Below are 18416 nucleotides of genomic sequence, written 5' to 3' on the forward strand. Positions count from 1 at the left end.
AATAGGTGAGCTGGCGTCGAACACCCGCAGAATCATTCGATCGGAGGCCAATGATGAAAACCTCTCGTCGAACACGAAGAACCTGCCATTGAGGCATGCAGGCTCCAAGGCACCGGAAGGGAGTCTCTAAATCAGCTTCCTGGATAATGAGCTGAAGTCGACAGGAAGTGACCTTGATCAAAGGTGGGCCATAGTGTTTCCCACATCATTGACACGAGATAGAGGAAGAATGATGTGGTGAATCAGAATTATGTGAGGCATCAGAGGGAGGTTGTAATTATGTAGAGGTCAACTTCTCTTGAACATATCGGCGGCACGACAGTGGACTTGGCAGTATTTGACATCAAATGAGCAGAGGTCATGGTGACAAGGCAATGAGCAGATGAGAGGTCAAATAGGATAACCCAATCCCACGGAGGCTAGTGTAAAACAAGATGAGATGTCCCCATCCCGACACGAATGCAGACTAGTGCCATGTTCAAGAGCGACATACTGCCGACACGACAATAATTATGGGTCCATTTTCCCCACCATTTCTGGCAAGTACCCCAGTTATTTTTAACAAGCTTGACGGGGATAGCATGTGCTTGTAGGGCGTCATTACGACAGAATCTGATGTCATTAAGTTTTAACGAGTCTGACAAGGGAAGAACTCGGCGTCTTTTCCTGTTTAGAGAGTCTGAAAAGACAGCAGAAAAGAAAACTCCAGGGGGGTCCTTTTTCGCAAAGTTGTGTCTCCCAAGCCCGAAAAAGTATAAAACAATGCTCGAAAGAACCACTCGACCATTACGATCAAGGAGTACTTTTCATGTATAGTGACACCAACCTGAAAAAGTGAAAAAGTGATCAACGTCACGTCGTTTCGTAACCATTAACGAACCTGAAACGACAAGGGTCCGACGATCTTTTCGTTTTTACACGGTTGGAAAAGGGTTTAAAGACGAACGCCTCTTATTTACGATTAACGAGTCAAGTGGGATAACTCGGCGATCTTTTTATTTTTAGCGAGTCAGAAAAGAGCTGAAAGATGACTCCACAGTAACTTTTTCGTGCATTTACCGAGTCCGAAAAAGTATAAAATACAACTCGTTTCACCATCGAAGTTGCAAAAAAGGACCTGTCATAGCACCAAAAGCAAGCGTAAAATCCATTTTCGACCAAAATATATTAAAATATTCAAAAAACAACTCTTTAAACCTAATTACAAGTCAAAAAGTCTATAAATATGGTGAAAATGTAAAAAATAGAATTACTTTTACTTTTTACCTCTTGCATAGTAGTAGTGGTCCATTTGGGGAGCAATCTTCGAGCAGTGATTACCGCCAATCCGTGCAACCATTTGAGATTGCGCCAGTTCCAGGTAAGAGGCGCTTCCCTTAGCTCCATTTTCATACTCTTTTTATGCATTTTGTTCCCTGATTGAGCCTCCGCAAGGAGGATTTTAAAATTTAGGGTTGTGCCCCATTGGCGCGAGTATCCAGCATGGGTCCGCGCCAATGGGGTGATTTGCCCAAAGGTACTGTTTTAGAAACAGTCACGCCAACCGCGCGACCTAACTTTTTACTTGAATTTTCCCATAATTTTTGAAATTTGTCTGGTTTGTAAGCCTACCAGGGTTTCATTAATGATTTATTCATCCTTGTGGGCGCAGAAAACAAGCAAAAATGGTGGTAGAATGGAAAGAACGGGAGCATGATGCCGTAGATGCCTTGGCCATAGCGGATGAGGGATGTATGAATGCTTTGAGAGACTGTGGTCTCAAGAAGTTCTTCCTCACCTCTTATCTGCGAGCTCAACCGGAGCTATTACAATTCATAGTGGATGCTTGGGATGTTGATGACCAAGTATTCCGCTTACGGGATCAAACCTTAGAGCTGGATGTATCTGATGTGTACTTCATTACTGGGCTGTCACGGAGAGGGGCGAGCCCCATTTTGACTGGAAGCAGGCCTTCCGGAGAGAAAATAGGTGAAGTGAAGGCCTGCGTGTGTCCAGAGGCACAATTTGGGAAAAACAGTGCCAAGGTGGATATCGCCACCATCCATGATTTGGTTCTTAAGGTGATATTGTTCACCATCACGCGTGCAGCTGGGGTACAGGCGCCCCATGAGGCAAGCAAGAATCATCTGTTACTAGCAAAAGAATTCCTTAGCCCCACCATTTTTGACTGGGCTACAACGGTGACTACAAATATCAAAAGGCAGCTTACAAAGTGTAAGCGCGGGGGAGTGAAACAGTTCAGGTATGGCTCGATTGTGGTGTCGTTCTTCTTGGAACGATTACCCCTCTTCCAGTACCAGGGAGCTGTAGTGGCGGACCCATTGCCACGAGAGCCTAGGATGGCTCGCTGGGCAGCATTGATGCCCAGAGGAGGAGGGGGCCAGCAGATGTCTTGGCGGCCCGAGTTCTTCATATGGCTTTGCCGTCAGCTGATCGTGGTAGAGGATTGGCCATATGTGGGAACCAACTTCATGGGGGACCCAGACCTCCCACTGCCAGAGGGAGAGGAGTGGGAAGAGGAGTTAGGTATGATCTTCTCTTTTTGATGTTTTATGTATTTTCATTTTTTTTTTGTCAATACATGCATGTTCTGATGACAGTTGTATGTATATGCAGATGTGGGCCCAGAGCGACCAGCCGACTTGTCTCCTATAGCGCGGAGGGGCCAACCTGCAGCTTATCCTCAGGCAAGGGGTGCCGTGGGGGAAGAGCTGGTGTAGAATCTCGAGGGACTGACCCAAGGGATTCCGGGTTATGCTCGATTGGCGGACGTGCCTTTTGCATACCAGAGGCACACAGTGGGGGTGCCGAGCCACATCCATCATCTGTTGAGACGCTTGGTGCGCGCGGTGACGTGCTATCATGAGCACCACCACGAATAGACTTCTAGGCTTCTTTCATGCATATTTTTTGAGGGACATGTTGTCCGAGGATGTATCAGAATGAACATGTATTATTTTTTGGACTTATGTAATGCATGCGGTGCAAAACTTTGCGACACACACATATATATACATATGCCTATGGTTTATTATTATGCTTTTATGTGCTTGCTTGTAAGATGTTTTGATTATAAATTACGCAAATGTCTATCTAATACATGATTAGCCAATGCATCAGATAATGTGTTTAATTGTCTTCGAATATGTTGATATGTAATAAAGTCAAAATTCCGTTCTAACACGTAAGTACAACCTTAAAATGTGACGGTCTCTGACGGAATATCGCCCATTGAGCTGATGGACAACAAGATGAGAGTCTAGGTTAACAAGCAATGTACGAATACCAAGATTAATTGCCTCGGCTAATAATTCAATAACAGCGCTATATTCGGCAACATTGTTTGTAGTACAGCCTAAACAGACACCTTGAAGATCTATCAACTCACCGTGAGGATCGTAGATCACCCACGCCGCAGAGGACAAGTTACGAGTGCTGCGGCAGGCACCATCAGCGAAACCAATGTAAGGTGCACCCGACATCTGCACAAGAAGCAAAAAGACACAATAAGGGGAAATCACGCTTTCACACCAAACCGAAAACATGAAAACTCACACACACACATACATGCATGTACAAACCGAAGCGCATGAATCATGCATAGTACTTTTTCAAGTACAGCCCATTGCCGGGCTTATCAAGAGGATTACCTTCGTAGTCAACTAGCTCGTACGCCCCTTTTTGCAACACTCTCTTTACAATGTAAGGGCCTAGCCACATGGGCTCGAGTTTGACTGCCCCCAGCTTGTCATTTTCTTGGTCGTATAGCAGGACTAGATCTCCCTCAACAAAGGAACGAGGATGAATGGTATGGTCAAAATGAGTTTTGACTCTCTTCTTTTGAGCTTCGATGGCTAGAGAGGCTAAGCAACGGGTCTTGTCTAGCCGTTCTAGATAAAGAAGCCGTTCCTCTACCGGAGTAGTGTTGGGAAGCAACTCGACGACTATTTTTAACGAAGGAATTTCACATTCTATAGGAAGGGTAGCCTCCAATCCGTAAACTAGTTGAAATGGAGTGAAACCGGTGGCATCCTTCACAGAGGTTCGGTAGGCCCACAAGGTGGGAAACAACATCAGATGCCAATTAGACTTATGCATGTCAACAATACGTTGAAGCATCATAACCAAAATCTTGTTAACGGCTTCAACTTGGCCGTTAGACTGAGGATAGTACGGGGTTGAACTATCGTGCCGTAAGCCTAGTTGGGTTGTCAACTCGGTCATCATGTGATTACGGAAATGTTTTCCGTGATCTGTGACGATGGCCTGTGGAACTCTGAATCGCGTAATAACATGATTGAACAAAAACTGTGCTTCAGTATGACCGTCTTCATTTAATGTGGGCATCGCCTCAGCCCATTTTGTAAAGTAATCGACGGCAACGATAATAAACCCATGCCCCCCGGCCGAGCGAGGCTTACAAGTTGTATAATCAATGCCCCATTTTGGAAAAGGGCCTACGGTCACTACAGGGTGCAGCGGGGCCGGTGGCGCACGCATCTTCCGCTGGTATATCTAGCATGCATGACATGAACAGACGACGAGAATGCAATCCTTAAAAATGGAGGGCCAGAAATAACCAACACGAAGGATTTTTTGAGCTGTGGCATATCCGGACATGTGACCACCACAGGCACCAGAGTGGCAGTCATTCAGGACTCTCTCAGCTTCCTCGAGGGTAAGACATCGGCGGAGAACGGAGTCAATGCCGAGTCGGTACAGGGTGTCCCCTATGATACGATAGGGTTGAGACTGATGGCGGATCCGCCGCCGAGCATCTTTGGATACAGCGGGGCGGAAAGAGGACGTTTGTAAGTAAACGATAATATCCCCGTACCATGGATCGAGGGTGCTGATAGGAAAAGAGTTTCATTCGGGATATGATCTTCTGAAAGAGAGGGTGCAGAAGGAGATGGAAAAGAACAGAGTAACTCAGCAAAAACCAGGGACTTCTTAGACTTGGCAGCAGTAAATTCCAAGTCAAACTCTTGGAGGATTACGATCCATTTTGACTATTTTCCCCCCAGCAAATGACGTGACAAAATGTACGTCATCGGGTTGTAGTCAGAAATCACGGTCGTGGTGTGCAAAAAGATATAATGCCGGAAGCGTTGGACGGCACAAACAGCGGCCAATGCCAACTTCTCGACACAAGCGTAGCGAGTTTCCGTGTCCAAGAGGTTGCGGCTGAGATAATATATGACATGTTCATTGCCATCATCATCGTCTTGTACGAGAACCATGCCGATAGTGGTATCGACGGCGGCTAGATACAAAGTATAATCACGGTGGTAGTTCGGAGGTCGCAATAATGGAGCATAGACAAGGAGACCCTTGAGTCGCTCGAAAGACTCCTGAGCGATAGCATCCCAATGGAAGGGTGTATCTCGCTTCAATAACTGTGTGAAACCCTTAGCCACCTCGGCATAGTTCGGAATGAATCATCTTAAGAAATTTGCTTTACCCTGCAAGCTCTGCAATTGTTGCAAAGAAGCAGGGGGAGGAAGGTTCAAAATAGCCTCGACTTTGAGGGGTCCCAAACGGATGGGTTGGGTCTGCGTAATGTTTCCCATATTGCCCTCAGAAGACACTTGGTAAATTTGAATAGGTGTTTGAAGAGGCTGGGATGGGATACACGAAGCAAACCGTTCGAGACATGAGATCATTTCCTGATTCGCAGGGAGAAATGAGGAACGGTGGTGATGATCTGACCAAGGGGGCTCCTCAAGAGACATGGTCTCTATGATGGCTTCATCGGAAGGAAATATTTCCTTTAATGGATCCGAAGTAGCATCATCTCCAACCCAAGGGAAATGAACATATGAGCCGGGAACACCGCTCGGAAGAGCAGGTTCGGGAGGGGGAGCTGATGCAGCAACGATTTCGACATAGTTGAGCTCGACAGGACTCAACGGCATCATATCGCCCCAGGATTCTATCTGATTAGCGGGAGGAAGCACCCACGGATCAGAATGCACGGAAATCATGTTAATAGGGGCGAGATTCGGAGGTGGAAGTGGAAAGACACCCATTAGGGCGGGATCCTTAAAGAGCCCAGCTCCCACACTCTCGAATGATTTGGAGGTATGCTCCACGAAAGGCACATTACCTTCAGAAGAAGAGGCGAAGAAGGAGAGCTGGTCCACTGTGATAATCTTGCCCTGATGAGGGAAACGAATGACACGGAAAAGGGAGGAGGCCACGGCTTTCATGGCATATGTCCAGCTACGTCCGAGGACGAGGTTGTAGGTAAGATTGGCGTCGACAACTTCGACCTCCACTTCTACCGTCTTCCCTTCCAAGGAGATGGGCAAGCATTGGAGGATACCGTAAGGACGGGACTCTCTTCCATCAAAGGCTTCTAACGTCGTAGGAGACTGGCTCAATGTTGGAGAACCAATAGCTTTCCAGCAAGCAACAAACATGATGCAAGTTGAGGCACCTTCATCAATGACTGTACGATGAATCGTTTTACCATTGATGATGACCTGTATAAGGAAAGCGATCTGGTGAGGCAGTCTCGAAGTATAGCCCTCGAGATCAAAAGAAATCAGATCCAAGTCAGTCGGGTCTATGCCACCGATGGCTGATAGCAAGGACTTCCTCTGGGAGGGGCAGCTCTGGAGGACTTCTAGAGCGGACATAGTGGACGGAGCCTGAGCTAAGTCCTCAACGATGCTGTAGTGCTGGGCAGCACGAGCATTAGGGTTGTAAGAAGACTTTCGGAGTACACCTTTTGGAGGGGGTCGGATAGTCGTCTCAGTGCTAGGTCTTTCGATGTGGAGAGGACCAGAACTGGACGGAGGAGTGCTGGAGGGGACCTCCAGCTCTTTCCCGGCGTGAGATGGATATTCTTTTGCTCGAGTAGTGACATGGATGGGAATTGTCCCAGCCATAAATACCTGAGAGCCAAATGAAGAAGAGGGTTGCGATGGATCTGCCACCATTTGAGTTTGCTGCGAAGGGAAAGGTTCTTTAAGCACAGCAGGAGTCCCAGGAGCACCTTTCAACAATCGACTAACTTCGGACCACCTGGGGCAGTCTTTAGTGTAGTGATCCTCATCACAGATAAAACAAGGATACTTAGGTTTACGTTTGGCTCCTTCCTCGGGTGGAGGTTTAGGGGAGTCCTGTTTGGGCTGTTCGAATTTATTCTTGGCTTTCCCTTTCTTTTTCCCTTTCGAGGATTTATCCGTCGTGGTGGACTGAACGGCGTTAACCTCGGAGGTACTTCCAGAATTCGATTGACCCTGAGAAGTGTTTCCATTAAAAGCATTCTGTTTTTTCTTCCCAGGGTTCGTGGATGATTTCTTTGAAGATGCATTTACAGAGCCAATAACACCGTCAACAGATGGTTTTGGTGGGGCTTTGGATGTTCCGGGTCTCGGGGCGTCTGGCAAATAATCATATAAAGTACCTAACTGAGAATAAACTAAGTCGAGGTACTGAGCGTGCACGATAGCTGGCTCTTCAGTTACACAAGCTCCCATGGCGATGTCTCGCGCGATTGCAGGGACAAAGGAAGTCGTGAACCAATTGGTAAGGAGCTGATCAGGAATCCAAATCTTGATCAAGCGACGACACCGTCTCCATTCATGTATATGATCGGATATATGTGTGGCCGTGTCCTGTTTGAGAGACGTAAGGAGATGTGTCCCTGTCTCATACCGAATGGGTAACTGAAAAATGAGTTAGGAATGCCATAGCCAGCAAGTTGAAATCTTGAAATGTTCCGCAATTCAACTCAATATACCACTTAGCGGCCGAGTCGGTGAGAGTCCTTTGGAAGAGGCGGAGCCGGATGGAGTCATCAAGCCATGAGTTGGATGAGCACCAAAGGTGATAGGTCATGACATGGGCTTGAGGGTCCTCACCAGCTTTGCCATCGAATTTCGGGCAATCACCGGGTATCTTAGTTGGAACTGGTGGCCAATATGGATTATGAAGAATGGTATCATTCGTCAACTTGGACACATCTGGAAGTTCTAGCGTCGCTAAAAAAGGCAACTGAGGATTAAAGGAGATTTGAGGCTGTGGAAGAGAGGTAGTACCAGGGTTCCAACCAGGCGGTGGTTGCCCCCATGGACTTTGTCCGGATGGGCCTGGCCCATAAGGGTTCTGCCCATAGGGATTTTTCCCATAGGGGTTCTGTCCATAAGGATTCTATCCATATGGATTCTGTCCATAAGGATTATGTCCATAAGCAGACAGTTGACCCTGGGTCTGCCCCCCAGCACCCCATGGATTAGCAACTTGACCTGCAGGTGCAACGTACTGTTGCTGATAATTCTGGTAAGGAGTGACCTGCATTTGTTGATAATTTTGATAAGGGGTAAATTGAGTTTGCCCCTGGGGTTGCTGGTAACCATACGTTTGCTGAGCTCCATACTGAGCCTGATAAGAAGGTTGTGCTTGGTAAGAAGGTTGGGGTCGCGGCCCACCTTGCATTTGATAACCAATTTGAGTCTGGGGCCCAGAAGGATGTCCTTGAACAGGTTGAGCTTGGACCATCTGGCCGGAAGGTTGGCCTAGTTGGGTTTGGGACGGACCCATTTGCCCAGAAGGATGAGCTTGCTGGGTACCAGGTTGTCCTTGAGCAACCGAGGGTTGTCCTTGCGGAACAGATGGTTGAGCGGGCTGGACGGCCGGTTGACCTTGAGGTTGGCCAGCCGGTCCAGAGGGATGACTAAGCTGGGCAGTGGGTTAGCCCTGTTGTGCAGAAGGCTGACCCCCTTGCCCAGAAGGATGACTAGGCTGGGCAGTGGGTTGGCGCTGCTGTACGTAAGGCTGCCCTCCTTGCCCAGAAGGGTACCCCTGTTGGACTGCCGGTTGACCTTGTGGAATATAAGTTTGTCCAGCTTGTCCAGAGGGATAACCCTGCTCGATACCAGGTTGGTCTTGTTGGATGTAAGGTTGTCCTGGTTGTCCAGACGGGTAACCTTGCTGGGTACCAGGTTGCCCTGGATAACCAGAAGGTTGAGTCAGATAAGTAAAAGATGGACTGCTAGCGGCCGAAGGTTGTCCCTGATAGGGTTGTCCTTGTAGGCCCCCAGGTTGTCTTGGGTAAGACTGGCCATAATATTGCTGCCCTTGGGGAGTTTGCACATAAGATGGCTGGCCTTGGTTAGGCGGTCCTTGAAGCTGTGCAGGCATTGCTTGGCCCCCATGGAAAGTGGTGGCGTTCCGAGCAACGGATAATGGTACCGAAACCTCAACAATAGGTTGAGTAGGCAAGGGTCGAGAAAGCTGAAGGTATTGACCAGTAGAATCGTAATAATAGAATGGACCTTGCGCATTCGGATCCTGAACAGCTTGTCCATAGGCATCATATGGCCCCCCTCCTGGGACGGGACCAGAAGAGGGTGGAGCACTTTGTGCAGGGTGGACAACTTTAGGTGAGTGTGCCGGCTGACCGCTACTCACTTGACCGTGAGGGGGACCAGCACCAGTATTCAGAGCTGAAGACGCTGTAACAGCACTAACAACCGGAGTTGAATGTGCTACACAAACAGTTGGATTTGTTGGAACTGAAGTGACAGGTGTAGTGTGGACTTGTGAAACAAAAGATCCCATGGTGGGAGTGATATGGGGGTCCCACATAGTCGAAGCAGGGATCCTGGCACTTACCCTATCCCTCAACGACTGGTAGCGTGGGGGGAGCGGAGAAATAGCTGGGATGGGAGTGTCGATATTCGACAAAACAGGTGTCTCACTCACTCTAGGAGATGTCTCATCCATGTGAGAGGTAGACATTGGAGATGAAACACCAGGTGGGGTAAAAGGAATATCGTCCTCTTCAGGCTCCCAGATGGGGTTCCAATGAATTTCGTAACCTTCGTCGTCCGGAGCGCGAGAGTTGATCGGTTGGATACTCGGGATAACAGGAAGAGTATCACTTACAACCGGTACTTCAGGAGCAGCGGAAGACAGAGACCCTTGATCACTTGGAACGAGAGTCGACGGTTCAGCCAGGATGGCAAACTTCAAACAAAACCTAAGGGAATCTAACGATAAAGGACCCTACTCAAACTAACGCACACAAGATCTAACCAGGTAATGTTTATCGCGGCCAAATAAATTTTAAGACGCAAGGACACAACTTGACCTTTTCATGTTTTAAGAGTCGAGAAAAGGACAAAAAGGTGACTCTAGTCGCCTTCGAATGTTTTGTGAGCCTGAAGTGACAAACTGCTCAAGTGAGCCTTTTCTTTTAAGGAGTCTGAAAAGGATCAAAAGTGACTACTCTGGAGAACTAGGCAAAAGGGTTTACCAAACAAATCCGTAAAACTGCATATACACCTTGGCAGTCATATGAAAACCAAGGACTTCCCGTACGGCAGTCAATCTTCCCGAATGCTGTGTTCGGTGCGTTACGGCTTGTAAGGCGGCAGACACGGCTTCCTGTGGATAAAGGATGATAACCTAGTGGGGTATCCCCTATATACGCGACGGTACGTGGGAGCTCAAGTCCGTGCTAGACCACTATCGAGTCACAAAAGGAGGAATCACCCAACCGTAGTGTGAAACAACAGTGACTAGGTTTAACGACGCCGGAGCACGTCTCTAGCCTAGACCTCTAATCAGTGAGCGTTATGTTCCAATGCGTTTTTAAGTTCATTCAGTTCATTTTATGGTTGATCTTTGATTAAGTTTCAATTTCCAGGTCCTACCGTATGTAATCTCTCACAATTCCCTAAATGCAAGCTATATGCCAAAGAATATCATTTCGTTCGATGAATACTAACTACGAGAGAGTTAAGAATTTTTCAAACAAACAAAATGACCACAAACAATCAAGAACCACTCTAATGCAGCTAATGACAAATAAACGAAACCTTTCTTTGTTTTAAATCGCTTAATCAATGAAAAGTTTCTAATTTCAATTAACTAATGCAACGCAAAAGAGATTGTTCGTTTTCTTTTCAATGGCAAAGTGCACTAAAAAAATTTTGAGAGATAGTAACACCGAGCAAAAAGACCAATTTCACTCAATGAGCACACAATCGAATCCCCAAAACACCAAAACAATCCTTCAAACCAAGAAGAAAGCACAAAGACCTCTATGAGCTATGTGATCTAAGCCCAAACGAAGCCAAGTGAAACCCAAGCGAAAAAGAAGCAAATCACTTGAATATCAAGAAAAAGCTTTGACAACTACCGAGCAAATGCAAAAGAATAATCACAAAGTTGACTGGGCGATCAAAGAACACAAAACACCTACGGAAGGCTCGACGCACAAAGCCACTAGATGACCTAGGGCTAAAATGTGAAATCGATAGAAAGAGGCAAACACCCGAAGGATGAAGGTCTAAAACCAATCAAACAAGGATCAAACACACTCCAGTAATTGAAAAAGACGCAGCAAGATACAAATCCAAGCTCAGAGGGCTTGAAGACAAGCGAACTGGAAAAGTTGACAGGCCTGGCACGACTGTCAGGCTGCAACTCGCGCTTTTATAGGATTGGTGCGGGTTGTCTTTGAGCAACTTGCGCCAATAGCGCGACTGTAAGGCTAAAAAGCGCGCTAATCAAGTTTGCTAAATCAAAAACAAAAGCAAGCAACCCAGGGCTTGAGAACAGTATCTAGGCAAACCAGGAAGCAAGAAACAACAAGAAATCCAACCCAAAAAGCTATCTAAGCAATCAAAACAAGAGAAACCCAAGAGACAAGACAAACTCCAAGTTGTTTAGTCCGTAAACCAAACCGGAGATTGACTGAAGTGGCATTGATCTACTTCACTAATGCAAAGCAATAGCGTTTCGAAGGCTATTTGGCCGTACTTCAGGCTCTATCTAAAGTTTACAAATCAGACAACAAGTTAACTCCCCAACGGAGTCGCCAAATTTGTTGTGGAGGTAAATCCTCTCTGCGGACAGAGACGATCCCTACTAGCCTAGACCGGGTCTAGCAACAATCACACAATGCTATCACGCAAGATCCTAATTGAAAATAAGGAGTGGATGGTGAGAACCTACTTGGATTCCAACGCTAGTGTTCGTAGAAGAGATGTCGCCCTCGTTCCTTTGCCTTGGCCGGTCACGATCCCCACGATCTCCATGATTGGACACCTGCACATGCAAAGAACAACACGAAAACAAGCATAAAATCTAGTAGATGCAATTATATATCAGTCAAAAAATATATAACTCAATATCAAACATAAGATAATGAGAGTGGAACCATAATGATAGTCATCTATTATTAATAAATAACAAAGAAGAATACAACCATTGTTCTGACGTCAAATCCTCCTTTGGCTGGGTAGTCAGCTACACAAGTCTTGCAAAGCTTGTTGGGGTGAGGAACAAACCTCTCTCTCTTTGGGTGACAAGAATCTCCTTACTTAGATTTGGCCTTATGGGTGCAAAGAAGGCTTTTGCAGCTTCAAACTCTCTATCCCTATACTAGAACTGGAACTATTGTAACTCTGACTAGCTTGCTCAAGGCATAGAAGCAAGCTTTTATAGATAGAGAAGAAAAAGATAGGATCAACCACATTATTCATGGGATTGGCTTTATCACTTGGAAACTTCCATGAAAGGTGGCAAACCACTTTCCTTTCTATGGAGATTCGAAGCCAAACCATCCTAGTTGAACATAGATTCAGTTGGTGAATGGGTTGAAGAGAACCTTCGGGAGTTTGTTGGTTAAAAACTTTACTCAATTCGGTTGGCGCGAGTGCGACTCTGGGACAAAGCGCCAATGGCACGCCCTTTTTAGAGGATTTCCCTCATTGGCGCGGGCAGTGAACTGTGGACCCGCGCTAATGCAAAAAGAGCTGTTTTCATGGAGATTTTGCAGGAGTTGTCTTCAGGGCAAATGAAGCTCATACTTAGAGGAATATGGTGCAAGTGGTTTCAGTTCATGTCACTTCTCACAGGTCTCGGAATGAGTCCTCCAGTGTGCGGGTGAGGGGTAACAAGGATGGTGACAAACGGTGATAAATTGTTGTGTAACAGGTTCTTTCAAAATAGCCTGAGTCCCTTTCAGTAAGTGGTTAACTTCAACATGTCAGGGACAATCCTTGGTATAATGATCTTCCTCACAGATGAGGCAAGGATATTTCAACTTATGCTTGGAAGCATCATTAGCAGATGATTTGGGTGGATCCTATCTCGAGGTATTGGTTTTGGCTTTACCTTTACCCATTTTCTTACCTTTTGAGGCCTTATCTGATGTAGTAGATTGAAAGACATGTACCTCAAAGGTTTTACTAGGACTTGACGAATTTTTCGAAAGATTATTGGAACTAATGTTTGAAACAAATTTCTTCTTCGAAGAAGCCTTAGCAGAAGTCTAAGACATTAAACCAATTACACGATTAACAGTTGGTACATAGGGAGACTTTGAGGCTTCCAGATCCGAAGATGGTCTTGGAGCATCAGGCAACATCTCATATAATGTGCCTGATTTTTAATAGACTAAGTTTATATACTGAGAATGGGAAATAGCTTGTTCTTTAGTAACACATCCACCAATAGCTATATCCTTAGCAATCTTGTTAACAAATGATTTTGTGAACCATTCAGTCAACAACTCATCAGCAATCTCGAATTTGATGAGGCGACACCGACATCTCCCTTCATGAATATGATCAGAAATGTGGGTCACGATATCTTGCTTAAGGGATGTGAGAAAATGAGTGTGAGTTTCATACCGAACTAGAAATTGGAAGTGAGTGAGGAAGGCCGTAGCTAAAGAGTTAAAGTCAGCATGGGTAGCTCGAGGCAACTCGATATACCATTTTGTGGCAGCACTTGTTAAGGTTATATGAAAGAGGCGAAGACGGATATAATCGTCAACATACAAATTAGAGGAGCACCATAGGTGATATGTCATCACATTGGCTTACGGGTCCTATTTAGAATTTCCTTAGAATTTAGGGCAATCACTTGGAATTTTCATAGGAAATAGAGGCTAGTAAGGCGAATGAAGGATAGGATAATTCATAAGCCATGAAACATCAGGCAGTTCCAACGTAGCCAATAAGGGAAATTGTGGATTGAATGGCATGTAGGGCCTTTGAGGAGATCCAAATGCGGGTTCCAACCTTGCTGGTAAGCATTCTGCCCCCACAGTGGAGGATTTTAACCATATGGGTTTTGATTTTTCCCCCACTGAGGGGTACCTTGACCATAAGGTTGATTTTTTCCACGGTAGTTTTAATATTGACCTATGAGAGGCCATTGATAAGCATTATACATGGAATATAGATTGTAAGGTTGTTGAACCTATTAACCCTAGACCTAAAGAGATTGGCCCTACTACTATAGGGGTTGACCTTGTTGATATGCATATGAAGCTTGTTGCAAAGGTTGACTTTACTGCCACAAAGGCTAACTTTGTTGTTACAAAGGCTAACTTTGTTGTTTTAAAGGTTGACCTTACTGTTGCAAAGGTTTTCCTTAGAGATACAAAAGTTGAGTAGGCTTCTGAACAAATTGAGTTTATTGTTGCAAAGGCTGCTAAGACTACTGCAAAGGCTTCCCTTGCTATTGAAAAGGTTGCCCTTGGTGCAATAACGAGTTCCCTTGCTACTGCAAGGGTTGCTAGATAGTTCCTTCAGATATACCCTGAGGGTATTGGTAATTTCTGAATTTAATCTGACCATATCCACCAAGAATAGTAGATTCACCAGGCTAGACATAAGCTCCTTCTTATGGAGTGTAAGGTGGATTTACAAAGGCTTGTGAACCATATGGGACATAAACTTATTGGAGTGGAATCTGAGCCATATAATATTGTTGATACTGGATTTTACCTAACCCGGATGGACAAACAAGGTTAGGAATACCACCAGAATAAGGTTGATTAACTCCAACCATGTGAGTTTGTAATCCACTCACATTGGTTTCACCTGAAACAAGAAGAATATTCAGATTCCCCCATAAGGAAGTTGCACATTATGTCCACTTGACGGAGGGGTGGAAGTACTAACAAAAACCTGACCTGAAATAGTTGGTTGTACCAGAAGACTTTGTTGAAATGGCGATATAGGTCGTGATAGAATTGTAGGTTGAACGGGAACTGACGTGACAACAATTTGTAAAGAAATTTGAGAGGTCGTGTTTGGAATGAACGAACTAGAAGTAGGCATGGCATTTGAAGACCAAATGGGATTTTGATACAAAGATGAATCTTTGGGTGTTTCTGAAACTAACTGGGCTAGGGTTCAATAACTAGGTGGAAACATGGGCCCACTGGTTTTAAGAAGTGTGTGAGGTGGGACTCTTCCTGTAAAAGGAAAGCCTTTTGGAGGAAATTCATACCCTTTTTCATCATCAACATGAGGAGTATGAGTAGCTGAAACTTCTGAATGACTTGGAAAATAGGTTGGGATCTCACCTTATATATCCATGGGTGGAAACAATTGGCGAGGAGGAACTCGAGATCTATGAGGAGATAACTCCAAAGGAACACCAGACCAGTCATAAGGACTGTAAGGACACTGAGAAGATATCACAACAAGATCGAATAATGGATTCAATGGATAAACAACAATCCTTTGTGGACTCTCAGGGTTCTGCAAACTCTCAGGGGCTTGTATAGGATTATCAGGGGTCTCAGGATCAAATTATTGAGGTGATCAGGAATCTGATGGTGGTGGACGAGAATACAGGGGTTGGATACTTAGAATAATCCCAAGTTTGAAACCTTGATCTTCGAGTGATTGAGGAATATTTGAATGAACTCCTTGGGACGACCCTTCAATATTAGACAATGAAGGGGAACTCTGAGATTAACCCAATGGTTCAGCCATGATGACTTCCTCTCAAGAGTAGAGAAGGAAAGACAATTTGGTAAGGGCTTACTAAAAATCTTAAAATTAATAGGGAAATGCTCAATATTGGTCCAAGAAGTAGCTGCATTGGTTCAACATATTTATTGTGGCCAGTTATTTTTAGAAACAAAAACTTTTCCTTTTCATCTTTTAGGAGTCGATAAAAGGAAAAAGGTGACTCTAGTTGCTTTCGCTGGTTTAGTGAGCTTGAAAGGACAAGTGCTCGATGATATTTTCAAATTTAAGGATTCAGAAAAGATCGAAATGACCACTCAGGTAACTCTAGGCAAAAATGAGTACCAAGAAACCATGAACTGCAATATACACCTTAGCAAATAAATTTACCATGGACTTGACGTATGTGCAGGAAATCTTCCCAAATGTTGTGTTCAATGTATCAGGTTCATAGGGCGGCAGACTCAGCTTTGTTGAAATATGGCAACAAGAATATTCCAATTTAATTTGTCCTTAAATTAAATTGTGAATTAAAATCGGATTTAGTCTTAACAGCTACTTGGAAATAATTAATTAATTAATTTTAAATTAATTAGTTGGAAAAATTCAAGTTAGAAGTCTTCCTGATTCATGCAAGAGTTATCCCTCAAATTAAGGAGATAATATTGACTTATGTTTGAGTTGTAATTAGTTAACTCAGTTTACTGAGTTAAGTCGAGTTAAATTAGTTCCAAATTGTTTGAGGAACTAATAGTGAGTTAACAGTCAGTTGATGCATTAATGCACTCAACTAGTGCTACTCTAGTTAACTGAAGAGTCCCTCATCAAAAACTCATGCATGTCTATTCTGAGAAAGACCCAGTTGAGATTAATGTTCAAGGACAGTGTATTATCAGTTTCATGTGTTTTCTCATGGAGAAAACTCATGCATACAGTCAAGGATTCATCCTTGAGGATTGTGCAGTTCTGAAGGCTTGTTTTTTTCACTTGGTAATAGGCTAATCATCCACAAGGAACAACGCAAGGAAATAGGATCCTGGAGGGCAGAGAAGAAGGTTGGAGAGAAGCCAAGATTTCCTGTGAGCATCTGTGAGGATTGTACTGAGAGCTAGCTAGCTGTGAGAGCTAAGGCTTTGTATAATTCCTATGTATTTCCACCATGTATGATAATACAATAGTGTGGGGTTTTTATCTGAGGCTTTCCCCAAAGTATTTTCATGTGTATTGTGCCATTGATTCTTCTTCTTCTAGTTATATTGTTCAACTTGATCTTTAAGCTTCCGCAAATTGATAGAATTAGGTTATAGTATTCTGCTTTGATTTATATTGCGTTATCGGGCTAACCTATCACATATTTTCTACAAGCTTCCTATGGAAAAAGGTTTGCAACCTATGAGGGTCTCCCTTTATAAACTCGATGGTATGGGGAGCATAAGTCAGTGATAGCGTTGTCTAATGGAAGAGAGAAAGACAAATGTTGAGTTTTATACACACCGAAAAACGTCTCTAGCCTAGACCACTAAGTATGAGCGTTAATGTTTCAAATGCTCCTTAGATTAATTGATATATTTTAAAGTTAATCTTGAAATTATGTTTTGATTTCAAGGCCTTAATGATGTCATATGTTCCTAAAATGCAACTAAATGATGAAATTAAGATCCTTTCATTCGATGAAGGCTACCTATTTAGGGAAGAAAAACACCCAAATCATGCATCGAACAAGAAACAATGTATCAATGACAATTGTTCCAATGCTAAATGCAAAACATGAAATCTAATCTTTCCTTTCATAAGAAAAGTTAATGCCAAAACAAAATCTTAAAGTGATCTACCTTAAGATAAAATGATGATTTCCTTTTCACTTTAATGCAATCAATGTAATCTAGTGCAAAAGAGAAAAAGAGAATGCAAAAAACTCAATAATCATGAAAATCTCTTTCACATTAATGATTTTGAATGCAACAAATGCTTCGAAAACTACTTAGAGATAAATACTTTCACTTTCGCTTTTCGAAACGCATACTTCTTTTCAATTCAATCGAAATGAACAATTTTGTAATCTATTGTTTGCCAAATGGAACTAAAGTATTTTCAAAGCATCTACTCAATTCGACACTAATGAAAACAACTTAATACCAAAGAACCAAATGTTATTTTAAAAGGATGTTGAAAAACAAAAAGACTCTTTGAACTAAAGTGATTTTCAAAGCATCTCCTCAATTCGACACTAATGAAAACAACTTAATGCCCAAGAACCAAAAGTTATTTTCAAAAGAAGGTGAAACATAAAAATACTCTTTGATCAAGGGTAATTGATCTCTGAAGAGAAGACCAATGAGCGAATGAAGGATGACTTGGAAGTCAAAAAAAGCATGTTAATGTGTATCACTTTTTCCCTTTTTGTGGCAAAGAAGTTTTATAAAAATAAATGGAGTTGGAATGTTTACTCTTAAATTTACAAAATCATAAAGAATTAGGTGGTGGTAAAAGAAGACAAAACATGTCAATTTAAATTCAATTTCATGTCATATTTTTTCTAAAATTTAATATATATTTTTTATCTAATTTATTCATTTTCTTTAAAATATATTCATTAATATTTTACATAAAATTTTAAGTAGTGACAAAACTGCGACCCCCCATTTCTCTATTGATTTATGTTTTTCAATTCCAATTTCT

Source organism: Pinus tabuliformis, chromosome 8 (genome assembly GCF_031772625.1).
Source record: "Pinus tabuliformis cultivar Carrire ecotype Pingquan chromosome 8, CPIR1, whole genome shotgun sequence".
Taxonomy (NCBI): Eukaryota; Viridiplantae; Streptophyta; class Pinopsida; order Pinales; family Pinaceae; genus Pinus; species Pinus tabuliformis.